Source organism: Arachis ipaensis, chromosome B04 (genome assembly GCF_000816755.2).
Source record: "Arachis ipaensis cultivar K30076 chromosome B04, Araip1.1, whole genome shotgun sequence".
In the NCBI taxonomy this organism is placed as follows: Eukaryota; Viridiplantae; Streptophyta; class Magnoliopsida; order Fabales; family Fabaceae; genus Arachis; species Arachis ipaensis.
The window spans coordinates 3,246,496-3,261,832 of NC_029788.2; the positions used below are offsets into that span (position 1 = coordinate 3,246,496).

Consider the following 15,337-nt stretch of genomic DNA (forward strand, 5'->3'; position numbering starts at 1 on the left):
TATATTCAAATCTATCATAATTATAAAACTAATTTATACTTTTGGTATTTTTATTCTCATTTATTTTTAAAATATTTTTTAATTGTTTACAACTCAAAAAATACCATATGAAAAGACAAATTATGACAACTAAAATAAATATAAAAATAAAAGCAACAAATGAAGATATAATTTTGCATAATTCTAATATAAAAAGTCTATGTCTTTTTTTAAAAATAGATATTCAAATTTTTTAAATAATAAATTATATTTTAATTTATATTATATTTTAATTGAATAATTATAAAAAATTATATACAAATTATTAAATAAATATTCTTTAAAATATTTTTAATATAAAATAATTTAAATTTAACATTAATTTATATATTATTTAATTAATTTTTAAATAATATAATACTTATTAAAACACACTATATAATATAATTAATTTACCTTTTTGTATATCGGACATATCTCAATCTAAAATAATTAAGACCGTTCACAAATAAAAACAATAGATTTCAATTTGGCATTTACATACCTTTACTTCAAGATGTAAGGCGAAAGCTAACACAATAGCTAACGAAACTCCAACTACATAATATGACCCTAAGTTAATAAAAGTACTCATTTTTTGCCAACTGCATCCTCTGACAATTCCTGAAATAACACCCTGCAGCTCGTCCAACAAGGAGTTGAACACAAGGTTAGTCGATTAAATAGAAACAGTTGGCAATGAATTAGTAATCGCTTCTAGTTTCCATGCCATGAAGGAGAGTAATCGGATTTGGTGTTGAAATATTTTCATAACTAATACCGAACAAAATATTGGATGGTTCAGTTCGGATTACATTTATTTGATATTTTTTAATAAATTCAAATTATAAAGAAAAAGAAGAGGAGAAAAATCTGATTAGTGAAACCGTAAAAAGAGTGTTAACAGATATAAAAGAAACTGACTACTAAACCAATGCCAGTGACAGAAGAAAAGGAGGTGGCCATGGAAACGCCAGAGAGAGCCAACTCACTGACATGATCCACAAACATTATGGAAATAAGCTCAATGGCGAAATTAAGAAGATTCACCATAATTAAAGGTACTGCCAGACATATTTGCTTTCTCACTTCTTTAACCACTGATCTTAACTTATTTTTCTTGGATACATTAGGCTCAACAGAGACACGGGTATTAGTCTTGTATTCTCCCACCATGGACTAATTTATATATTCTTACATAGGTTGTGGAATTAAGAAGTTTATAAAGAAGAACAAGTTAGTCTCAGATGATAGAGCTTATGAAGAGTGTGTTGTAACACAGTAGATTAGATTTATATTTAGTTGAGTTTTATGGAGGCATAAAAAATGGTGGCTAAGGATGACATTAGATTAATCCCCTGTTTAAAATAATTTAACGTACCTGGTTTCACTCCTTAACAGGACAGTGACTTACGTACCTTGTTCTTGATGTCTGATGGATGATTAGTCGAGTGAAAAGAGTCGTTTCACTCCTTCGGTAGCTTCATGCTATGCTCGAAGAAGGGAAGTGAGAATCCTCAAACTAACCAAATAGTCCGATCGAACCCAAGTCCTTTGTCTGGTAAGAAGTTGTTACTGAATATCTGTCCTTACTTAAGAAACAAGTATGGAAGGTTCTCTCATCGCCCGAGATGTACTAAAGGGATAGGATAAACCAACCAAAACGGAAGAAGGGAATTAGCCACTCTTTGAAGAAAGATGGAAGGTTCTCTCTCTTTTTTTTTTTTATCAAAGATAGGATTGAGATTCAAATTAAATTAAAATTATATATACATATGGTGTTTTAAAATTTGAATTTCATTTGGATTTTTTTTATTATTGTTAAATAAAAAATTTTTTGTAATTATTAAATTTTATAATATTTAAAAAATTTTATTCCTTTGACCCAATTATATTTGTAGAAATATTTTTATTTAGTATTTTGTTGAATTTTTTGTACGGAATTTAAAGTTCAAGAATTTTATGTGTTTTAGTGCCTATGAAAGTATAAATATCAATAATAGTCTATTTTAAATATAATATTGAAATGAAATCACAATATTTAGATTAAAATTGCATAATAAAAAAGAAAATTAGTTTTTAAGAATACTAATAAAGTGAAAGAGTTATGACAAATAAAATTAAAAAAAAAAAGATAAATAGAGAAAGTAAAGCATTATTATTATTGACAAATTTTCTCTTACTAATTTGATTTCAATTATTTTTACACTGATAATTACAAAAAAAAACGAATTAAGAAGCACATTAGCATATATTTAAACATGATACATTAATTTTCAGTCTCAGTAATTTTGATTTTACGTAATTTTTTTAAATAAATAAACAACCCAAAATGAAATAATTGACAATTCAATTATTTTAAGAAAGCATTAATTAAATTTTATTAATTAAATATTTAACTATTAAGTATAAAAACGGTTATTAAATTCAGAATCTTAAAAAATTTCAATATCAAAATTAAGAAATTTTTGTATTAAAATTAAAATATTTTATCCTCACCATTAAGAAATTTTATTAAGCATGGCTTTCTGAACGTGTACGCCTAACATGCCATGCTGTCCTGCTCCATACGATTGACCATAAAAGGTATCCAAGCCACTTGCCATTCTCATCTGTCATTATATGAAACCAACAAAGAGTTGAACACAATGTTAGTCGATTCGATAGAAACAGTTGGCAATGAATTAGTAATCGCTTCTAGTTTCCATGCTATGGAGGGGAGTAATCGGATTTGGTGTTGAAATATTTTCATAACTAACACCGAACAAAATATTGGGATGGTTCAGTTCGGATTATATTTATTTGATATTTTTTAATAAATTCAAATTATAAAAGAAAAGAAGTGGAGAAAAATCCGATTAGTGAAACCGTAAAAAGAGTGTTAAGAGATATAAAAGGAACTGACCACTAAACCAATGCCAGTGACAGAAGAAAAGGAGTTGCCATGAAAACTCCAGAGAGAGCCAACTCGCTGACATGACCCACAAACATTGTGAAAATAAGCTCAATGGCGAAATTAAGAAGATTCACCATAATTAAAGGTCCTGCCAGGTATATTTGCTTTCTCACTTCTTTAACCACTGATCTTAACTTATTTTGCTTGGATACATTAGGCTCAACAGAGACACCGGTATTATTCTTGTATTCTCCCTCCATGGACTAATTTATATATTCTTACATAAGTTGTGGAATGAAGAAGTTTATAAAGAAGAACAAGTTACTCTCAGATGATAGAACTTATGAAGAGTGTGTTGTAACATAATAGATTAGGTTTATATTTAGTTGAGTTTTATAGAGGCATAAAAAATGGTGGCTAAAGATGACATTAGGTTAATTCCCTGTTTAAAAATTTTTTTTTTCAAAATCTACTTTTTTTTTTTTTAATCAAAGATAGGATTGAGATTCGAATTAAATTAAAATTATATATACATATTGTGTTTTAAAATTTGAATTTCTTTTGGATTTTTTTATTATTGTTAAATAAAAAAATTTTCTATAATTATTGAATTTTATAATATTTAAAAATTTTTATTCTTTTGACTCAATTATATTTGTAGAAATATTTTTATTTAGTATTTTGTTGTATTTTTTGTGCGGAATTTAAAGTTTGAGAGTTTTATTTGTTTTAGTGCCTATAAAAGTATAAATATCAATAATAGTCTATTTTAAATATAATATTGAAATGAAATCACAATATTTAAATTGAAATTGCATAATAAAAAAGAAAATTAGTTTTTAAGAATACTAATAAAGTGAAAGAGTTGTGATAAATAAAATTAAAAAAAAAGATAAATAGAGAAAGTAAAGCATTATTATTATTATTGACAAATTTTCTCTTACTAATTTGATTTCAATTATTTTTACACTAATAATTACCAAAAAAAAAACGAATTAAGAAGCACGTTAACATATATTTAAACATAATGCATTAATTTTTAGTCCCAGCAATTTTAATTTTATGTAATATCTTTCAAAAAAATAAACAAAACAAAATAAAATAAATGACAATTCAATTATTTTAAGAAAGCATTAATTAAATTTTATTAATTAAAAATTTAACTATTAAGTATAAAAACGGTCATCAAATTTAGAATCTTAAAAAATTTCAAAAGCAAAATTAAGAAATTTTTGTATTAAAATTAAAATATTTTAGCATCATCATTAAGAAATTTTATTAAGCATGGCTTTTTAAATGTGTACACCTAACATGCCATGCTGTCCTGCTTCATATGATTGGCCACAAAAGGTATCCAAGGCAATTGCCATTTCCATCTGTCATTATATGAAACCAACAAGGAGTTGAACACAAGGTTAGTCGATTCAATAGAAACAGTTGACAATAATTAGTAATCGGTTCTAGGGGAGTAATTGGGTTTGGTGTTGAAATATTTTCTTAACTAACACCGAACAAAATATTGGGATGGTTCGGTTCGGATTATATTTATTTGATATTTTTTAATAAATTCAAATTACAAAGAAAAAGAAGAGGAGAAAAATCTGATTAGTGAAACCGTAAAAAGAGTGTTAAAAGATATAAAAGGAACTGATCACTAAACCAATGCCAGTGACAGAAGAAAAGGAGGTAGCCATGGAAACGCTAGAGAGAGCCAACTCGCTGACTTGACCCACAAACATTATGGAAATAAGCTCAATGGCAAAATTAAGAAGATTCACCATAATTAAAGGTCCTGCCAGACATATTTGCTTTCTCACTTCTTTAACCACTGATCTTAACTTATTTTGCTTGGATACACTAGGTTCAACAGAGACACCGGTATTATTCTTGTATTCTCCCTCCATGGACTAATTTATATATTCTTACATAAGTTGTGGAATGAAGAAGTTTATAAAGAAGAACAAGTTACTCTCAGATGATAAAACTTATGAAGAGTCTGTTGTAACACAATAGATTAGGTTTATATTTAGTTGAGTTTTATAGAAGCATAAAAAATGGTGGCTAAGGATGACATTAGGTTAATTCCCTGTTTAAAATTTTTTTTTTCAAAATAAAAAAAAATTAGTTTTTAAGAATACTAATAAAGTGAAAGAGTTGTGATAAATAAAATTAAAAAAAAATAAATAAAAAAATAAAGCATTACTATTATTGGCAAATTTTCTCTTACTAATTTGATTTCAATTATTTTTATACTGATAATTACAACAAAAAAAAACGAATTAAAAAGAGCGTTAGCATATATTTAAACATAATACATTAATTTTCAGTTTCAGTATTTTTAATTTTATGTAATTTTTTTCAAAGAAATAAACAAACCAAAATGAAATAAATGACAATTTAATTATTTTAAGAAAGAATTAATTAAATTTTATTAATTAAAAATTCAACTATTAAGTATAAAAATAGTCATCAAATTCAGAATCTTAAAAAATTTCAATAACAAAATTAAGAAATTTTTGTATTAAAATTAAAATATTTTAGCGTGACCATTAAGAAATTTTATTAAGCATGGCTTTCTGAACGTGTATGCCTAACATGCCATGCTGTCCTGCTCCATATGATTGGCCACAAAAGGTATACAAGGCACTTGCCATTCCCATCATTATATGAAACCAATAAGGAGTTGAACACAAGGTTAGTCGATTCAATAGAAACAGTTGACAATGAATTAGTAATCGCTTCTAGTTTCCATGCCATGAAGGGGAGTAATCAGATTGGTGTTGAAATATTTTCATAACTAACACCGAATAAAATATAGGATAGTTCGGTTCGGATTATATTTATTTGATATTTTTTAATAAATTCAAATTATAAAGGAAAAAAAAAGAGAAAAATCTGATTAGTGAAACCGTAAAAAGAGTGTTAAGAAATATAAAAAGAATTGACCATTAAACCAATGCCAGTGACAAAAGAAAAGGAGGTGGCCATGCAAACGCCGAAGAGAGCCAACTCGCTGACATGACCCACAAACATTATGGAAATAAGCTCAATGACAAAATTAAGAAGATTCACCATAATTAAAGGTCCTGCCAAACATATTTGCTTTCTCACTTCTTTAACTACTGATCTTAACTTATTTTGCTTGGATACATTAGGCTCAACAGAGACATAGAGGCAAATGTTTCCTCTTTATTAAATGTAGGTCCGTCCCTAATTAATATATAGTTTGGTGTATATAAAGTATTTTAAGTGAAATTCATAATATGTATAAAAAAAATTTTAATAATATTTTTCTTATATTTGCAGATATTAAAGATTTTTTTAACCAAAAAATTTAATAAGACTTTCACATGGGTAATTAGCGGATTCTCCCTATCAATGTTTTATTACTGTGAAAAAATGTGTATAGATTCTAGAGTTTGAAATAAAATTGTGTTAAATAAAATTTCTGTCATATTTAAAATTTAAGCAACCGATCAAATTATCAAAATTATGAGCATTTAATAGATACTAATTATAGATCAACATAATTAAATAAAGATATATTGAAAGTGATAATGTGTCCATGTTGTCAAATATGTTGTCCATGACATAATTTTTCGAGCAGGACCAGGATACTTGCATTATTATTGGTATTCATAGAAAATTTTGTAATTTATTACTCCTCCTGAATTATAGTGTATATGTACTTTATCTATTAATTTTAGTACCGATATTATTCTCCCTTATTTAATAAGGGTCAATTTTTGCATAGTTTATAATAAAAATAATGTATGTTGATTTTGATCTTGAAAGAATATATACAATTTAATTTGTTTTTTCTTTCTTTTAAAAATTTAATATTTTTAGAGTAAAACACTTATATAAACCAAATCAATACTAATATTACATAAATCACTCAAATAAAAAAATGTTAAATGAATGTCTCAAACTATATTTTTATATAAATCAAATTAAATTAATTCGAATTATACAATATAATAGTAAATCAAAACACTTTAATTTGAATTACATGGAACAATGTTTGAAGTATAAATCGAATTGGTTAAATTCGAATTATACACTATAGTACTAAATCGAATTAGTGTGATTCGAATTAGTATGGAATAGTGTAAATCGAATAAGCTTGATTCGATTTACTACTTGTATCAGATTATTGACATAAATGTCAATAAAGAAGTATCCCATTTGGATGCAAATAAAATATCAAAAAAATTAAAACAAATAATAGAAATCCAACTTGTGTGTTTTAGTTCAAATTTTAGAAAATCTACATTTTTATAAACTTGTGAATTTAAACGAAACATTAAACGATTTCTAAAAATTCATTAAAAATTATCCTTTGACTTATTAGCATATAAAAAATCATTACCGGGACTTTTGATATTGAAAAAGTTAATATAAAGTATAGCCCTCTAAGATAGCATAGGAGTTAAAACTTGAATTTTTTTCGGAGTCAGAAGTAACAAATAGTTATAAATTATAAAATGACCAATTATATTTATACAATATGTAATTTGAGAAATAAATAAAATACAGTATAAATATAATTGGTCAAATTACATATTGTATAAATATAGTTGGTCATTTTATAATGTATAACTAGTTGTTACTTTTGGCTCTCAAAAAAAATTTCAAGTTTTAACTCCTATGCTATCTTGGAGGGCTATATTTTATATTAATTTTTTTTTTAATATCAAAAGTCCCGGTAATAGTTTTTTCTATGCTAATAAGTCAAAGGATAATTTTAATGAATTTTTAGAATTCGTTTAATATTCTGTTTTAAATTCATAAGTTTATAAAAATGTAGATTTTCTGAAATTTGAACTAAAACACAAAAGTTGGATTTCTATTCTTATTTGTTTTGATTTTTTTGATATTTTATTTAAATCTAAATGAGGTACTTTCTTATTGACATTTATATTTTAAAATTAATATAGAATAAATAAATAATTAACTTTAAAGTAGTAAATGTCAATAATCTGATAGAAGTAATAATCGAATCAAGCTGATTCGATTTACACTATTTCATACTAATTCGAATAAAACTGATTCGATTTAGTACTATAGTGTATAATTTGAATTTAACCAATTCAATTTACACTTCAAACAATATTACCATGTAATTAGAATCAACGTATTTCGATTTACTACTATATTATATAATTTGAATTAATTTAAATTGATTTATATAAAAGTATAGTTTGAGATATTCATGTAACATTTTTCTATTTAGATAATTTATATAATATTGGTATTGGTTTGGTTTATATATGTGTTTTATCCAAATTTTTATTTAATTTTTGAAAAATATACATGAGAATTAGATTAAATTAAGTGATTAACTTTGTTGTCCAATCCTTAAATATCATATATCACAAAAATGTAAAAGTGATGATTTTTATTTTATACTACAGGTCAGTAAAAGTTAACAGAAAGTTTAACTTTGTTAATATTTAAATATATCTTTAATTAGAGAAAAAATTAAACATTAAATCTTTAAAAAATTAAATTAAATTATGTGTGTTTAAAGACCACTTTAAATATTAATCTCTAAAAATATTAAGAAATCACATATATAATATGTACATATTTTTTAAAAGATATATACGATTCATATAAAACTGAGTTAAAGGTGTAAAGTCTAATTTTTTTTCTTTAAATATGATATTGTTGAGCTAAATTATGAAGAGACATTTAACTTTTAGTACATGAAAATAACAAGCAATTAGCTAATAACTATGTTATGCTAACACGATATGCACAAGGTAAGACCAAAAGAGCCACCGTTTCTACTCAAAAATGATGGAGTATCGCATAGTTGGACTATCAACAATTCATTTGAGAGGAATTGGAATCATTTTGGTACTTACAATGAGGTCCAAAGATTGGTCTTTAGTCGATAGTGTAGAGAAAAAATGTGTAATTACTAATTAGCTACTATTTTTTTGGTACATGTTATTTGGGCTTTGTTATTTGGTTTGGTCCGAATATTTTGTGATCCATAAGATATGATAACAATGTTATATACCAACAAAAACTAATATGGACCTAAAGAAGCAGAAGAAGAAGAAAAAGAATAACAATCATAACAATAAATTACCGAAAAAAAAAAACAATCATAACAATAATAACCATCCTTGTGAAGGAGACACCTCCAACGGGTCTCCAATTTTTGTCAAAATTTTTTAAAACTAGTTCAAAATGACCTCCCAATTACTCCTCTTCTCATCCACCCATATTTTTACTCAATTATATACCCAATGAAAAATATATCCAAATTATATATCCTATGAAAAATTAGTAGTGCACATAGAGTCGAATGAAATCGGATTCGTCTTGATCCAACTCGACTCTAAATAATGACTAGATTTATTTTTAAAATTCTTATCCAATTTTAGACCCAGTGAAATCACACTACCGAATCTGAATCAAGTGAAGTTTGAATCGTAATAAATTTTATGTCAAAAATTATAATGCACTTATTTATAAAGAAAAAAAAAACATACTTGTATATCGAGAAACTGATATCCACATTTGAACTTGAATTTTTTCATAAATTCTAATTTTATTCTTCTTTGATTTATTTCCTAATTCAACAAATATGATTAAAAACAGAATAATAAGCTTATAAATAATATAACATAATATTAGAATTAATTTAAAGTTCTCCTACGATGCACATGGGTCGGATGAAACTGAATTCGCTTTGATCCGGATCCGACCCTAAATAATAACTTATTCTATTTTTTAAATTCTTACCCGATCCGAAACCGGGTGAAATCACACCAAATTAATTCTAAAATATTTGGATCCAAATTTTCATTCAACTTCTACATATTTCAAAAATAGAGAAGATATAAATATCGCTCGCACAACAATTTTTTAGGTTTGAATTTCTTATTTTATTGCATGTGTTTATCGAAAAATAAAATTTTTAAATTAAAAAATAAAAAAAATCACTAAAGTTATTTAAAATATTCCCATTAAAAGTTTTTTAACATGAGTAAGTTTGTTGTTATCAAATTAAAATATATCATTCATTTGACTTATATCTATTTAAATTTTAAATTAAAAAATTTTATATTTACAATAATTTGATTCATTTTAGATTATTTCAAAAAATAATTACATTCACTCTAAACTTTAAATCTAAATCACTAAACCATAAATTTTAAACTATAAATCGTAAATCGTAAATTCTTACGCACAAACCTTAACTTTAAATACTAAACCTTTTTATAATCACCAACCTTCTACCCTAAATCCTAAACCATACACCTTAAACACTAAACCCTCACCATAAATTATAAAACCTAACTAATAAATCTTAAACCCTCAAATTTAAACCCTAATCAATAACCCTAACACAACTAATTACTAAACCCCCTACAACTAATATTCACCGCCTAAATCGTATATCATAAATCGTAAATCCTAAAACCTAAAGCCTAAAACCTAAAACGTAAATCCTTATGTATCGATTTTTCCCCTAAACTACAAAAAACTACTCATTTATTTAACTAAAAACTTTTACGTTATTATACTTTCATTCTTGCATTTTAAATAAATCTAAAACATTCACAAATCCCTTTTTATAACTTTCCAGCTTATTCATTTCCAACATTGAAGGCACTACATCATTCTAAAATACAATACTACAATTTTATTATTTTAGAGCCAACTTAAACAAGTATAAGGAGTTCGAATCCAACTTTGTGTATGTAGCAATCCATTGGCCAGTAACAAACCCTTAAATATAGATTAGTACTGCGACGTATTAGTTTTTGACCTATTGGAGTGGAAAATACCGTGAGAAATCATCAAAAGATTAACATTGTCATATTATATTCGGTACTAATAAATATAACTTACATTACTTTTATACTAAAATATCTATTTGGGTGTAAACCAAAACACTAAATACATTTTTTTTTAATATCACACAATACTTTTTTTTTTGGTAAACCACTAAACATATTTATTCTGTTTTTTTCTCAATTCTAATTTTTTGCCGAGAGTCAAATCTTGTTGATTAACAAAATTTTAGAACTCATTCCAGCCTTCAAAAACAAATAATTCAGTATTTTCTTTCACTTTGAATAACTCAACAAATAGCCTACCGTTACAAAAAATGGTTACTCCATCATTTTTGAAACGGCCAACTTTTTACTTATCATCATTAACGCATAATTATCCTCCTCTACTTAATATCTATTTTTTGTTATTTCTGCCAAGTATTTTTAAGAAATATAATTGGTGTTATTAAGCATGAATTAGGATCTATATGAGTAGTTTCATAATCTATTTCGCATGAATAAGTAGTTGTTGAAGTTTTCTTTGTTAGTAGAGAGTGGTCAGGGTAGAGTCTTGAGTTTAAAGAAGCATTTTAGCAAGTTATGAGTCAAAATATATGTTGCTTATTTCAGGTGTATTGAGTATGTAATATATAATTGGCAAATGCAAGTGTATCAATCTTGGAATGTGATGAGATGATCGTTAATTATTTTTCAACGGACATATAACATACCTGATTGGATGGAAATGAGTTTTCAAGTGATATAATGCTTTTTTTTTTAAGCTCACCCAAACAAATCCTATCTCAATAGCTGAAAAATATACCATCTTCAAAACTCATATATTGCTACAAACCTTAGATACCTTCCTTCTTCTTTTTGTTGTTTGAAATTTTGTTTTACAATATTTTAAAGGAAGAATAAATATTATTCAAATGAATAACTTAAATTAGAATCACCACTAATAAGTACTTTTGAATGTAGTCCTCATGCATTGACATTCTATAACTATCCTCAGTGTTAAAAGCTTATATTAATTCTCTTTTATTTATAACTAAGATTCAAGGTACCACAATTTCATTTTCAACACTTGAAACTACCGTCTTATACAATAACATGAATAATTGCTGCGAAACTTCATTTGTTGTTTGAGATGTGAGAGAGAACAAATTATAAAAGTTCAATTTATTTTATTTTTTATTAAAAAATTTTAAAACGAAAAATATAATTATAAAAAATTAATAAGAATAATAAAATAAATAAAAAATAGGTTGTATCTCTTGTTATTATTTCTATGTCTTTCGTGTCATAATGAATACACAATATCTTTGTCTATGTTTCATCTGCCAAACACAATTTTGTGTCTCTATATCCCTATTTTAATGTCGTGTCTTGTAGAGGTCTTCTGATCAGTGCCGTACTCAGACCCTTAGACTATGAATCCCTCTACAATTTCCTAATCATCCATGATATTTTTCCTGTTCATACTGGCTGATGAAGCTGAGTTTTGTTCTATTGCTCCACCTATTCTATTTGTGTATACTTGTTTATGTTCTCAAGGACCACACTTGGTTTTTGCCATTTGTCCTCATCTTTACAACATTATCCAGCCTCCAAGTTCTATTTGTTTTCCTTTTTTAATGTTATTTAAAGCCTTTGTTGGCAACCTTAAATCACATAACTTCATAAAATTTTAAAATAAATTCTATGTACTTATCTTCACCGTTTATGTTTGTCACCAATGACCCATAATATGGTATCTATTTCAACTATAGACACATTCAGTCCCTGTTAATATAAATATATCTCTAAATCTAACTACAACTTCCATTCAATCCCTAATTTTTCTGTATTTTTTTCTATTTATTTGCTTCATATGTTTGTTTTATTTCTTTGTTGAACTTTATTTTAGCTAACCAAAGCATAACTAACATGAAAGTTATGTGTTTTTTTAAAAAAAAAATTCTAATTTGATTTGTAGCAAAATGTTTCAATTTTATGGAATGTCTCTACATGGGAAGCTACATTCAATAGTACTTAGTTAAGATGATCCTAATGTAAGTTATGCATGGGCATGACAATTTTAGAATGAGCATGCATGGGATGCCAGCATTAATAGTAGTTAGTAGTAGTGATTCTATTGTAGATTAAACAGGGCAATAATCATTTTTAAGTTTTTAGAACAATACAAAACTAAAGAGTTGAATAACAATACGATGGCAGCTTAACTATTACGAATGCATATGTGTGGCTTGTGATTAGACATATGCCCGAAAACGGGTTTAGAGGAAGAACGACTTAGCCATAGCAGCTAACAGTTTTTGGGTGATCTGGAGAGAAAGAAATTTAAAGGTCTTCGAAGGCAAAAAAAAAACTCCCCTGATATAATGCTCTCTCAGCCATTGGAACTCCATTCTCAAACACAAGCCGACAAATTTTTATGAATGTTCACTTTCTTTCTCGTTCTTCTTTCCGTTCACTTTTTTTCTTTAAGTTTTTTCAATTAATGCTATAACTCTATAAGGGGACAGTGAAAAATTCCTTTCTCTATTTTTGTTGTCCAAATATGAATCGAATTCAACATTATATTTATTTCTGAAGTTGAAATGAATAAATGTCTAACTAAAAAAAAATCTAAAGTAATTTCTTTTGTATTTGATCTTACATTGTATTATATTTTTTTTGGTGAACAACCAAAAGAAAAAAATAAAAGAGCAGAAAAGAAAAAGAAAAGAAATCAGGTTCTTAATAGTAAGAGAGGACAAACCACTTCTGGTGGCTGATGCCAAAGGTGAACTTGTCGAACCACTTGTAAATTGTTACTGTAAACATGGCCCCAAACATTGCGTATAATTATCATCAGTGTTGCAACCAAGATACCCTCAATAATGGCTGCTACTACCACTACATGCACTGGTAAACGTGCAGACCAAGGATTACCAGCTCCAAGTTCGTTAGATACACGAGTACTGTAACACAAACAAACAATTATGCAATTACAATTGTTACTTTGATCTCAACATTTGTTGTCACAGAATTCTAAATATTCATAAGCACGTAGCAGTAATTAAGTTACCTTATAGCTCCACTTAATCCAAACGGGATCATCCAAATAGTTAATGATGTATTCACAATGTAATTTCCAACATTAATTAATATAGGTGCAAATAATAATATCCACAATAACATGTAAAGTGCTGGTAGCTAAGAATTGTGAGAACTACATCAAATGTGGAACTAACCAAATAGAAAATATTGATGTTTGCAACTTTGGATTTGGAAGACGACCAGATAGGAGTACCATCAATTCAAACGACCACAGTTCCAAGCTGCTCAGCACAATGGGAACCAAACAAAAACTCATTAGTAGAGGATCTCGAACAGTATAACGGTGAGAAAAGCAACAGTTAGTAGAAACTTACCAAACCATAAAAGCAGAAGGAATAGCAAGTTTCAAAAAAGAAGGAATGTCATGGAATGCCTCCACTGAAAACCCGTCCAAGTTTGTGAACATTTTGGAGAAAACTTAATATATAACGCAAGTATCAACACATTCACCCAATACAATATACAATTTGATATGGCAGCTCCTCTACTCCCTAAGTCATATTTTAACACTAACGCCCAACACAAAGCAGCATGCAGTGCAGTAGCTACTCCAAAGCTGAGCATCATTGAAACTCCAATGTTCTGTGTCTGTAGAAATCTAGTCTGACACTGAAGAACACTAGAGACAAAAAGGTATGGAATGATTAACTGAGCATATATTCCTACTTTTGTGGAGATTTCGTGATCTTGGCTAAATAAAATCAATATGGATTTTGTGTTTGCCCAAATAATAGAGATGGTACACATAAGATGATAAGAACAAGTATGGCTTTCTGAACGTGTACGCCTAACATGCCATGCTGTCCTGGTCCATATGATTGGCCACAAATGGTATCCAAGGCACTTGCCATTCCCATCTGTCATCATATGAAACCAACAAGGCGTTGAACACAAGGTTAGTCGATTCAATAGAAACAGTTGGCAATGAATTAGTAATCGCTTCTAGTTTCCATACCATGGAGGGGAGTAATCGGGTTTGGTGTTGAAATATTTTCATAACTAACACCGAATAAAATATTGGGGTGGTCCAGTTCGGATTATATTTATTTGATATTTTTTAATAAATTCAAATTATAAAAGAAAAGAAGAGAAGAAAAATTCGATTAGTGAAACCGTAAAAAGAGTGTTAAGAGATATAAAAGGAACTGATCACTAAACCAATGCCAGTGACAGAAGAAAAGGAGGTGGCCATGGAAACGCTGGAGAGAGCCAACTCGCTGACATGACCCACAAACATTACGGAAATAAGCTCAATGACGAAATTAAGAAGGTTCACCATAATTAAAGGTCCTGCCAGTCTTATTTTTAATATATATGGAATGAATTTTAAAATAGTACATATTATTATTTATTAAAATAAAAAATATTTTAAATACATTATATAATTATAAAAGGCATTAAAAATAATTTGAAAAAACCGTTTTGTTTAACAAGAAGAGCAATGAATAAAATTATATTTAAAGAAAAAAATTATACTTTACACCTTTAACTCAGTTTTATATGAATCGTATATATCCTT

General features: G+C 27.1%; 1 pseudogene; it reads right to left on the reverse strand.

Moving 5' to 3' along the window:
- Positions 1 to 15,097, reverse strand: part of LOC107635849 — a 15,379-nt pseudogene extending 282 nt beyond the window's left edge.